Source organism: Saimiri boliviensis, chromosome 1 (assembly GCF_048565385.1).
Source record: "Saimiri boliviensis isolate mSaiBol1 chromosome 1, mSaiBol1.pri, whole genome shotgun sequence".
NCBI classification, from domain to species: domain Eukaryota; kingdom Metazoa; phylum Chordata; class Mammalia; order Primates; family Cebidae; genus Saimiri; species Saimiri boliviensis.
In genome coordinates, this window is record NC_133449.1 from 62,256,935 (window position 1) to 62,270,051 (window position 13,117).

The 13,117-nt window shown below is 39.4% G+C and overlaps 1 long non-coding RNA gene across 1 annotated transcript in view; it reads right to left on the bottom strand.

Moving 5' to 3' along the window:
- The window catches only part of LOC141584291 (uncharacterized), a 405,949-nt gene that overhangs the window by 336,690 nt on the left and 56,142 nt on the right, over window positions 1–13,117 (bottom strand). The window lies entirely within an intron of this gene.

Genomic DNA, 13,117 nt, shown 5'->3' on the forward strand with positions numbered 1-13,117 from the left:
ACTGAAGTATCACAGATAAGGGAAAGGAGGCATTTAGTGATGTTGGAGATGTGGGAAGAGACAATCCATAGACTATTGTAGGCCACACTGAGGAATTTGGGCATTTTATTAAAATATCAAGGTATTTTTAATAGCATAATAGTTTGTTCTAATTTATTTTCTCAAAAATATTTATCTGGAAGTCATGAGAAAATTGGCAAAGGGTAAGAGATGAAGTGGAGAGATCAAAAATGAAACTCTTTTATTTCCTAAGGCAAAGGCCATTGTGAATTGAATAAATGTAATCACTTTGGAAATGGCAAAAACTGAACCTGGCAACCCTAAGAAGCAGTAAGTCACTTGCCTGGCCTAATGTACACATCTCGCTCATCTGATGGGAGACAAGCAGCACATGGATAGCTGCCAGACTTTGCATTTTGACAATAGTAAGACAGGCCTAGAAGTCTGGGCTTCAGGTGGATAGAAAGGGAGACCCCAAAGTAATGTAAGAAGAGATATATTAAGATTGAAAGAGATATCAGCCTGATGCTCACATTTAGGGAGAAATCCTACGTGGTAGTGAGTTTAGAATGTTAATATTGACAAGCTGCAATGAAGAAATCAATGTTTGACTCTTTTGAGGACCATGGATATAAAGACAGGCAAAAAATAATAATGTGAGTTTCAGAGTAATCGTATTAATTTTTTATTTATCAGTTTGAGGCAGAAGAATGCCTTTCCTTCTTCTAAACTTTTAAAATACTGCTGTGGATGAGAATTTAACATGTCTTTGGTGAAGGGATATGCAGCCTTTATTTGATCTAAGACTTTGGTTTTGAAAAGTGAAAATGTTAGGGCTCCTTTATCACATTGAAATACCACATGAGACAAATCTGAGTATCAAAGGATCTGAAAAAAGAAGGTGAACATAATTCCAAAATTCAAAGGATCAATGGAAGATGCTAACTTCACAGAATTCCGTGTGTAGGACTCCCAAGTAACCTGGAGGATTATCTACAAGCTTAGCTGCCTCTGATGAATTTTTTTGAGAGAAGCAACCAACCCTCCAGCCTACTTCAGAAACCCATAGATAAGGAGTTCTTTAGTGCTCCAGTATATTTCTGGTGTATGTTAAATAAGCCAGGATTCTACATGCTGTGTGCATGGTGTTTTGCAAGAACACAAAAGATTCGTTCCTGCCTTAAAGGGCTAAGACATAGACACAGGCAGTTTACTAAAAGGCCTGCTTACTTGAGAAAGGGTTAGTGGAAATGGTATGAATGTGAAAGAGATAGCAGGGTTTTACCTAAGGCAGGCAGCTCTTCATTTGGCATAGATGCTATTTCATTCACAGCATTAGATATAATAACAGCAAAAGAAGCCCAACAAGAAATTACAGTACTAAGGAAAGAAAAATAATTATAGTTTTTTTAAAAAAAAAAAAAAGCTCACTGAAAAGTAAAGCTTTATAAGCCCTTTGTGGAAATTCTGGATGATTCTACTAGATTTCTTCACTTAAATGGTATTAATGATAGGAGTACTTAACACGATTCTTTGGCAATTTTTACTAGAGCTTTTGAAGAGCATCAAAGTCATCAGTGTATGGACATGGGCAGACTCTGATTAAAAAGAATGTTTAATTGGTTTTTTGCTCAGCCTCTTGGCGACAAGCACCTCAGTCATTTTGCAAGAACCTTTATTAAGCTTTTTGGGAACAAACTGACTTGCCAAGTACAATTAACAACTGTGAAGGTTGTAAAACACAGATATTCCTCTCTGCAGGTTCCAAACTCTAACCATAAAAAAAAGACATATTAGAAATAAATGGAAAAACAACTCCCTTGCCTTCATTTGCAAAGGCAGCTCTGCGTACCAGACCTCTTACCCAGGAATCAGACAATTTAGTGTGTCATTTCAGTACTGCCACTACTCAGCAAGCAGGGTGTTTAACCCCTCCAAGCCACACTTCCCATTTTGACAAAATGAGGGAGTTGGAATAAATGACCTTTAAATTAACTCATTTCTCTTCTAACATGGAGCCTCTCAGACACAATAATGAATGGGAAAGCTTCACATTGAGTGGACAAAGACAACAGAGAGCACCATTTTGGGAGGCCATTGAAGACACTGGCAGATTTAGAGGCTTTCTGTGGGTTTCACCAATGGAAGTGCCACGTGCCAAGCATCAGAGTTGCAATGCTGAGCTTTCACCTGAAGATCTAAGACTGTCACACACCCAGAGTTCCAACCAACATTAATGGTAACCTGTGTGCACACATCAATGCTAGATGCAGTGACTGTACTTCAGAAACCCCCAGTACAAAGCCAAAAGGAAAACTATGGCTGTAATTTTAAACTCACCTTTTGAGCAAACCAAAGAAGAAAAAAAATTCCCAGTTTAATTGTCTCCCTGAGAATACTTACACTAGACCTTACACTGGAAAGTAAAATTAGAAACCTTGATTTTAGTAGACAACTGTCAAAGTAATCTTCTCAACAAATAAATACTCTCCCATGATGTCTGGTGTCTCTATATTTACTGATGGCTTGTATCATTCATCACATGATAATAATCTGGATGTGATGCAGCAGAAGAAATTGCAGAACTGTTTCAAATAATCATTTTTGTTTGTTTGTTACTAAGTAGAACTTACAGAATTAGTAGCACCCTGGTACAGAGCTTTAAAAGTTTCAGTCAAGAAATTTCAACTGCCTTTGCAGTTTTTGATAAAGATTAATTTGATGATCAGCCAGATAGTATCAACATATGAAATGCTCAGTATACAGAATGTAATATGAAAAGCCAGGACAGAACATTACTAAGCATTTCAGAGCCTTCTGGAGTGAAATATAATTTTTAAGTAGATAATGGGAATTAGGGAATACATATCATGTACAATAAAGTCATGTTAAAAGATGTTCCTAGCTTATCTCAATCTCCAAAAGAGGCCATTTTCAATCTACTGCTTTTTAGATGCCCTGATTTTCTCTTTGAATGCAGAAGTGCTAACATTTATTAAGTACTTCCCTGTTTGGGGTAGTATTTTAAATATTTATTTGTTCAACAAGTTTGTCCTTGAGCATTGACTACTTGCCTGTTACTGCATGCAGTATTAGGCAAAGGGCTGCAAAACTCCACACCACCTTTACCCTCATGGACTTTATACACTAGAAGAGGAGGCAGAACTTGAATAAACAAACTCATTCAATATTATTGCAAACTGTGAACAGTGTGATGAAGAATCTACAAGATATCATACCTCGAAAAGAGAAGGGAAACTCTTCCTGAGAAAGTGAGTTGAGACCTAAGAGGTTCCCTCCAGGCAGCTGGTGAGCTGAAGACAGACAGAAGAAGATGGACAAAGGCTTCTGGGGATGGGTACTATCCCTACCCCCATACAACAAAAGGACAAACTGTTATGTAGAAACATTAACTAACTTAGCCTGAGGCAATGCAGTTAGTGCCTGACAAGTGAGAAGTCAAATGTGGGTCAACTATCAGAGTTCCAATAATGAAGGAGCCTATGGGAAAAACAGGAAATGTACCCTCAATTATTACACTTATGAGTTCATGACATCTTGTGTTTCAGATCAAGTGGCTGTCCTCTGAAGGTGTCAGAGAAAAAAAATACTCCCGACGTCATGAACAGCATCTTGCAATGCCTGGGCAAATCATTATTGCCATTATTTCTTTCTTTCTTTCTTTCTTTCTTTTTTTTTTTTTGAGACAGAGTTTCGCTCTTGTTACCCAGGCTGGAGTGCAATGGCGCGATCTCGGCTCACTGCACTCTCTGCCTCCTGGGTTCAGGCAATTCTCCTGCCTCAGCCTCCTGAGTAGCTGGGATTACAGGCATGCGCCAACATGCCCAGCTAATTTTTTGTATTTTTTTTTTTTTTTTTTAGTAGAGACGGGGTTTCACCATGTTGACCAGGATGGTCTCGATCTCTTGACCTCGTGATCCACCCGCCTCAGCCTCCCAAAGTGCTGGGATTACAGGCTTGAGCCACCACGCCCAGCCTTGCCATTATTATTATTATTATTATTTGGCTCCCTCAGAAGCTGCAGGCATTGGAGCACTGCCAATAACAGGAGATACGAGGTTCACTGAGCCAGAAGAATCGTACCATAAATCCTGATGCCATTTCGAGAACAGTAAAAAGCAAACAACCCATAACATTATAGAGCAAGAAGATGAACAAATATCACCTTCCCCCTGAATATGAGAATCAAGTGCATTAGATAAATAAAAGGCTGACCATATCTTATAAAGGACACAGAGAACTACTGATGAAAACAGGTAAAGGAAATGTATTCCATTTTTTGACTGGGCAAACCAGGTTATATAGTAATGATGGGGCTCAGATTATACTACCCCAGAATATGGGACCTTGGCATGTTGGCTATTTTAAGCTGAAGGAATCTGAGAAACATGACCTTCCCCTGCCTTTCTTCCCTGAAGTAGGTCGTAAGGCTCTCAATGTGCAAGGTGCCTTCCCTATATCCGAAGAAAGGAAGACCCTTATCTCCAAGACAAAGGATGTCAAGAGGAATCAAAACAAACAGGCTTTGCTGTTTCCTCCAGTTATCCTTAGTTCATAATCTTTTTTTTTTAAACCCCATAGTATTTGTCATAACTCTTCATCAAACTGAAAACATTCAGGTTTAATTATTTCTTCAGGTCTGCATTTCCTTATGAAGGCTCTTGAGCCATGAAAAACATATTAAATCAATTTTTATGCTTTTCTCTTGTTAATATGTCTTTTGTTACGGGGGCCCCAGCCAAGGAACCTAAGAAGGGTAGAAGGACAAGACATTGCTCCTCCCGGAGAGTAGTTACCTATGGAGCTGCCAGACACATCAGATAAGGCTCACCTACTGATCAGTTTCCATTTCTACTATGCTTTTGTAACTAGCACCTAAAAGGTTAATCAGGCATTAACGGTAGGGTCTCTCCAAAGTTATACAGCCAAACTTAGACTTAAGAATGGAATTTGGAAACGCTGATGAGACTGGGACTGTGCCAGGTGTCAAAGGGTAATTCTTTTAATAGATAAAATCCTGACTCTTATACAAATATCAAACACATGTAATAATTTGATTTAATTTATTATTCAGAGAGAGAACTGGTAAAAATAAACCTGATTCAAAGGAAAAGCCAAAGAAAAGACATAGCTTTTGAATATCGAAATGAATTGCAAATGGAAGCAAAACTGGCCTCTTTCACAGTATAGTAGGTGTGTCTATCAAAGTTCCACTGGATAGGACAGAGTTGCATGTATATTTACAAGAATTATCATGCATTACTATCAATTATCTACAACTTAGAGAGTTGTAAAAATGTACAGACAATGAAGGTCATAATTAGATAGCTCTTAAGTGCATGGCTTTCCCCTGAAGCACACATTTTTTTCCCACACACAGAGATGAAATATCCATCATGGCAAAACTGGTGACTTCAGGCAGACCACTGCATAATGTAAGGACAAGTAGAAATTAAAAATATGAGGCTTAATTTGTTTTTGATTAAAATAAGGAAAGAAATTCCCCTCTCCTCCTCATTCTTAAAGCATTTACTTTAGAAAACTTAAAATAATAAGTACTCTCTTCTTTCTTTGAAATGTATATAAATTCTTTTGAAAACTAGATAGGCCTTTTGTCAACTTTATGACCCAGGAATATTTTTTCTCAAGAAGCTGGGAGCCATCTTTTTGAAATACAAACATCAAAGGAGATAGCACTTCTGTTTCTGTAGAAGGGTTGGAGCCTTACTTCACTGGCGCTGGAAGCCTTGCTCTGAGTTGCAAAACTACCTTTTTCTTTTTATTGGTATTATTTTTGATTGACAAATCATAATTGTATGATATATATGGAGTACAGTGGTATGTTTTTATCTACATACACAATGTGCAATGATTAAATCAAGCTAATCCTTCATCTTACTTAATATTTTTTGTGGTGATAGAGTTGAAATTTTCTCTTAGTTATTTTGAAATATATAGTACATTATTATTGATTATATTCACCCTGCTGTGCAATGGATCACAAGACTTATTCCTCCTGTGTAGCTGAAACTTTGTACCCTTTGATCAGCAATTCTTCATTTCCTTGCTCCCTACTCCCACCTCCAACCACTGGGAACCATCATTCTACTCTCTACCTCTATGAGTTCAATATTTTCAGAATCTGCATATAAGAGAGATCAGGCAGTATTTGTTTTTCTGTGTCTAGCTTATTTCACTCAGTATAATGTACTCTAGGTTCATTTATGTTGTCCAAAATGACAGAATTTCATTCTCTTTTAAAGCTGAATAGTATTCCCTTGTGTTTATGTATCACATTTTCTTTATCCATTTGTCCATTGATGGACACTTAGGTTTATTCCACATCTTGGCTATTGTTAACAATGCTAAAATGAACATGAGAATGGAGACATCCTTTCAACATACTGATTTCAATTTCTTTGGATCTATTCCCAGAAGTAGTATGGTAGTTCTATTTTTAGGTGCTGTTTTTGTTTTGAGATGGAGTCTCACTCTGTTGCCCAGGCTGGAATGCAGTGGCATGATCTCAGCTCACTGCAATCTCCACCTCCCAGGTTCAAGTGATTCTAATACCTCATCCTCCCAAGTAGATGGGACTATAGGTACTGGCCACCATGCCTGGCTAATTTTTGTTTTTTGTTTTTTTTTAGTGGAGACAGGGTTTTACCAGGTTGGCTAGGCTGATCTCGAACTCCTGACCTGAGGTGATCCACCTGCCTTGGCCTCCCAAAGTGCTGGGATTACAGGCATGAGCCACCGTGCCTGGCAAACTTTTGGTTTCACTTTGTTTTGTTTTTTTTTTTAAGGTTTCTTAAAACTACCTCTTGTCATAAAAATAGGAGAGATTTGCTTTTCCTCTGGATAAAGCCAATCAGCTAACACAGATGGCCACATTTACCTGAGAGATTTAGGATGAATGAACTATGTGTGACAAATGGTGCTGTCAAGTTCTCTTACTTGAGGACTATTGTCTCTCTTGAAAACATGTATGTAATAGGTTGTATCTCTTTGACTGTATAAGAAGATGAGATTCCTTTCTGCCTTTTCAATCTCTTATTGAATTGCCTATGATATGTATTGCATTCTGGTTTAAATCTTATACAGCAATAAGACTGGCTTCTTTTCCACTACTTTTATAGAGAGAATTTGCTTTTACTTTCATTTACCCCCAAAGAGTCAATCTATCCAAATGTACCACAAATCCCAGACTCATCCTGCCAGAATCAAGAACCCTGTGAACCAAACTGCTTGTCCCACTGGTCATTGTCTCCTTGCCTCCAGACACAGGATGACGGCTTTTGCAAAAACCAAAAGAGTAGTGAACAAATGGCGGGCATTCTACTGTATTCCCAGCATACAGTAGATCCTAGGTACTATGTGTAGATTGATGTATGCAATTAAGAGGCCTCAGCAAACAAAGGCAGCCTAGAGAAAGTTAAAATGCCCACAGCAAATATGATATTCCTTGATTGCTATCACTGAGCATGGAAGTTTGGCTCCCAAATATCACCAACACAACCTGCTGATAGACAAAGCTGACTTTATTGCCTATTTCAGTTAAGGGAGAAAACCGCCTAGCAATGCTTTCGCAGTATCTCAGAAAGGGGAAAGATAAAAAGTCAGAATCTATGAGAATTGGATCTTGGATTGAACTAAGGCAAGTATTTTAAGAGGAATTGAGGGGAAATTTTGGATCTTGGATAGGATTAGGTAAAAATTACCATATAACAGTCTAGAAGTGGTAGCAATAATAAGGTTGCGATTTTGAGGAGAGTGATTTAAACATTTTTAGGTTATAAACTGTCTGTTGATGTTTTCCACTAAAGAGTTGTTTGGTCTTTTGGGAAATTCCTGTAATGAATAGTCAAAGCATCTTCCTGAATAGTAAAGTCATGCTAATGAAGGCAGAGGAGTAGCACAAACTCATATTAATGTGGACACTAAGGCATGGCTTTGATTCCCAGCATCCAGGCTGTGTGGGGGTAGAGGATTTTGACTTTTAGAAGCTCAGGCCAAAACTCAGATGCGCAGGAAACGTTCTTTTTCTTTTTCTCTAAGTCAGTTTATTTGCTATTTTGGGCCCTGTAAGGTTTTTAATATCTGTATTTATTAATATTATCTTGAATGCACACACAAGGTTTCTGGAGCAGAGAAGATTATCCATGAACTCCACGAAACAAAGAAAGGTTTATTTTCCCACAGGCCCTGATTATGCTGGAAAATCATCTTAGCCCATTAGGGTCCATCATAATACTTTTCCCAGGGCTGTGTCTAAGTTTCATGGGTTTTCAAAGTACAAGGCAAGAGGAGGTAGCCATTTATGTTTCTCTATGTATCTGTCCTCCCAGAAGCCCTCCCACCTGGCCTTTGGTCATCATCTCCTTCTTTAGCCCTGAAGTGTTTCTCCTCCCTCTCACTTGGTCCTAATGGCCCTACAGCAACTCTCTCTTAGTTCCATGCTTTGAGCACAAGAATAAATGCACATTTGGATTCAGCGTGATCCTCTCTCTGTGGCTGTCCAACAGTCCCTCTTGAATCAGACTCAACTTGTAGCCCCCAGCCTCCAGGTCCTTCTGTTTCCCCAGAGGTCTTCTCAGGGAACATAGTTCAAGACTCCTCTACATAGGGAAATACCTCAGACACCTCTGCTCTCATCTCTTTCCCTCTTTGCTTTAACTCTCCCAACCCAGGGACTCTTAGTTAGAGGAAGTCATTCCTGCCTCAAACTCCTAACTCTCAGTCTGTGCACCTCTACTCCTCCATACCAGGGTTTCTCAACCTCGAAACCATTGATATTCTTGGCTAAATAATTTTTGTGATGGGATCTTGTTCTGTGGACTGTAGGATACTTAGCAGCACCATAAAAATACCCACTAGATACCCCCAACTTGTGACAACTAAGAATGCCAAATGTTCTTTGTGGCAAGAAAAGTGGGCCCAGGTTGAGGACCACTGCAGTAAAAGCTTAGATTTTGTGTAATAAAAACCAGGAGAAAACTTCCTGCATATTTCCTTCTTGCTTGCCTCATTTCTTCTCTGAAATACTGAACTTAGGATAGCCTCTCCAGACAAATGAGGGCAACACAAAAGACAAGAAAATTTGGCAGAGGAAGAACTTAGATTAATAATTCCTTACAGTGTCCCTTCAGTTGACCACTCCATCACAGTGCTATTGAAGGTCACTTGGGGACTATTAAAAATGCAGAATCTCAGGCTCCACTCGGCTGAATTGGAAGCTGGGCACTGGACTCAGGAATCTGTATTTTAACAAGATCTCCAGATGATTCTTATGACATGTAAAAATAAATGACCACCCAAATAAGAATAAACAGAAGCTATTCATTCAGAGCTGCTGTAGTCAGGAAGTCCGCCACCATCACTTATATCTGGCAGAGACTCAAAGGGTGGGAATGCTTTACTGACATGGGAAGCTAGACAAAGGCTATTAGAAGTGGAGCAGCCTATAGGATTGGTTTGGGAGCATATTTCACTTTGTCTAATTGATTCTGAGTTAGAAGTAGGGTCAAAAACTCATGAAGATGGCATTTCCTGGCCAAGTCCCAACTGGTCTGTGCCAATTGCTACAGAGATTATGGTTTGCTTCCTGCATTGGTTGCTGCAAACATTAGTTAGGGGTGGGGTTGGGTTGGGTTGGGTTGGGTTAGGTTTTATTGCCATCTATAGTCTGGCCTTTGTCTGGTTATATATTCCATCTCTCAACTGCTAAAGCTTGAGACTCACTGCTCTTTTCAAAATAGCTGACTGAGCCAGGTGCTGCAGATTTGAAGAAGGTACCCTCAGGGAGCTGACAATTTAGCAGAGAAGGACACTAAAACTACATGCCATGAAAATCACACTGAGGCAGAGAGTCATAAAGGAAGCCAAAACAAGATTCTCTGTGAACAGAAAGGAGTGAGTAATTCCCTCTGACAGGGAGCTCAGGGAAAGTTTCCAGATGGTGCAGCATGTGTGTTGAACCTTAAAGGATTAGTGGAATTTGAAAACAAAAAAAAAAAAAAAAGAGAGAGAGAAATAAGATAAACCTACTACTTCTGGGGGGCAGGGGGAGTGGAAAGGTTCATAATCAAGAAAAGAGCTTACAGGGCTCAAAAATAAAAACTGGTCTTCCTAGGTTGGAGGGAAGGGAATGGTAATACAATTCATGTGGCAGCCCACTTACTCTTCTTCACTGTATCTATCTCTTTGTACCAGAAAGGACAAAAGACCAGAGCCAGGTACATGTTGATGCATGTTTAGATGCAAACAGATCTTGCCTTCTGGCAAGAAGCATCTCTGCCAGTGGCAGCCCTTAAAGACTAAAGATGCTCAAATAGCAGCATGCATACATGCAGGAGGAAACCTGGTGAAGCACCAAGCCCTGGAAATGGAAAGAAGGTGAGACTGTCATATGAATAACCTGTGCAGGATATGGAGAAGGAACAAAGAGAAAAGACCAGAGGCAAGAATGGAGCCAATCCAGGGATGGAAAATGAGATGTAAAGCAAGAAAGACTGAATAAAGAAGGGAGACCCCAAGGAAGAGGAGCCTCCCTGGAGAGCTCATCATGTTCCCAGGAGGGAGAAGGCAGCAAGGTCTTTAAGGGGAAAGAAAAGGAAAATCGGTTATAGCCCTGGCATTACAGAAAAATAAGAATGGCAAGCAATCATGTCTCCAGTGCTTTCTTCCCTCATATGCAAAAAAGTCCTAATGATCATGCCCTGTTTACCCCCATTCCCATTCATAGCACAGAAGTGGGGAGTCCATGGATAAGTCACAGAGTATAAGAGGAGGAAAAGAACAGCAGGAGCAGTCAGCACAGGGACCTGCCGACTGCTTTCTTCCCAGAGAACAAGGTATATATCTGCCTTTCTCTGCCCTTCTCTTCTCCAGAGCCAATAGTTCCTCCACCTTTATACCCTTTCATTTCTGGATGTTCAACTTTCATCTTTATGATTTGAGGAAAGCAAAGGGGGATAAAACAAATCTTCCAAGTTCTCCTATCCCCTAAGATACATCTTAAAAAAAGAGATGCCCTTTGACTACAATCAAAGTTCAAATATGGATTTTTCCTCAAATCCACAACATTTTTCCTTTCTTACCAGAAAACATTCTGATTCCAATTAATTTTCCCAGTGGATATCTTGAAACAATGAGCCAGTGTGCATGGGTCAGGCAGGCACTATCACTGAGAAATCCAACCCTTGGCTAAAGGACAAATTTGGTACAGTTAGTCTTTCTATGAGGGAAAGCCAAGGAAGAAAAGTACTGATTGACGGCAGCTATTATGTGCCAAGCACTGAGATAAATATCTTTATATAAATGCATATTTAATTTGAAAAATCACCCTGGGAAGTTCAGCACTATAATCCATGATTGACAGCTAAAACACTGAGGCTAAGCGGTTAACAAAGTAGCCATCCCATCAGAAAGCAGTGGAATGGAAGCCTGAACTCTGCAATGCTGAATCCTAATCTTTTGCTCCCTTTGCCTTCATGACAATGTATCTCTGACCACATAAGTGTGTTCATCCTTTACGGTGACTTCCTGGCCCCTCACATGGAACCTTGCTCTTTAGGAAGGATTTGTCACCAGTCATTTTAACTTAGCATATTTTCCCATGTAAATATGTTCCAGAGAACACAGATACCATGAACTATGAATTCCATAGGAAATTAAATCTCGAAAGCACTAGGTTAAACAAATGTAAACACATTTCTTTCTTTACTTCTCAGACCCTTGATTATAGATATGTACAATGTGAAGTAAGAAGCTGAAATAGCAGTAGGACAAAGTGAGATAATGGGAAGGTACATCACAGTGCTCCCAAAAGGAATATTCTAAGACAATACAATGCAGTGGTTAAGTTCTCAGTCTCTGGGACCAGACTTATTAGGTTCAAATCCCTGATCCATCACTTATCACAAGTTACTTAACCTCTCTATGCTTTGAAAAATTGAGATAGTAAAAGACTTTACACTTTCATAGGTATGTCATAAAGATTAAAGGAAGTTATACATACAAAGTACCTTTAGAATAGAGTCTGTGTGACAGCCATGAAAATGTGTCTCTCAGATCTCCTGCTGCAAAGAGCAAAGTCAACTGATAGCCCCAGCTGCCACACCTCTCTGGGTCCACCAGTGTGTTTGTGTTGAGGCCACATTTTCATGGGCAGTACACAGTGTGGGCACTAATACAGGCCTATTCCTAAGGGACACCTCTAATAGGTGTCTTCACTCTGGGACCCTTCATCCTGACTGAAACGTTCTTAGCATGCACTGTAATCTAAATTTCTTCCTACCCAATCCCCCTCCTTTTCTGTCTCCACCTGATTCTTCTCCTGTATGCTTCAGTTGTTTCCCTAATAAATCTCTTAGGTATCTAATCTCATTTTAGCATTTGCTTCCTAGAAGACTCAAACTGACATGGCTAAGTACAAGCAGGCACAGCCCACAAAGTTAGTTGCCCACGGAGACCCTTACTCAAAAGTATTTCATGAGACACATTCCATGAAATGCATGAGTGAATATATCTGTTATTACATTCACCTATAAGGGGAGTCATTCTTTATATAAGGAAGTGAAGATGAAAGAATGATCTTCAGGTTAATCTAAAATCAAATTACATACCAACTACCCAACCTAACACATATGACTGGGAGTATCTGTCATAATAAATACAATTGACTAGTATTTGGGAACATAAGATAATCTGAAATTCTCTTCCTATCATAGGACTGTACGAATTTAAAACAGCTTCATGAGAAGCCAAATTGCCCTACTGAGTCTAGGAATTAAATGAAGGGCAGGGGGTATATGGATTGTATGACACCAGCTCTCAGTCATCCAGTTATTCATTGACTCATTGACTCATTTAATAAATACTGAGCTTTCACTATGCACTGGTTCCATTTGCAGGTACTGAGGATGAAGTGATACAAGAGTCAGATGCAGACACAACTTCAACAAAACGTGATAAAGGCTGTAAGACAGAATCAAATGTGATAGGGGCACAAAGGAGAGAAAGCGTGACTCTGCCTAACACTGAGAAGGAGTCTTTCAGAAAGTTAAAAGGTAAAGGGAATTCCAAGAAGAACACT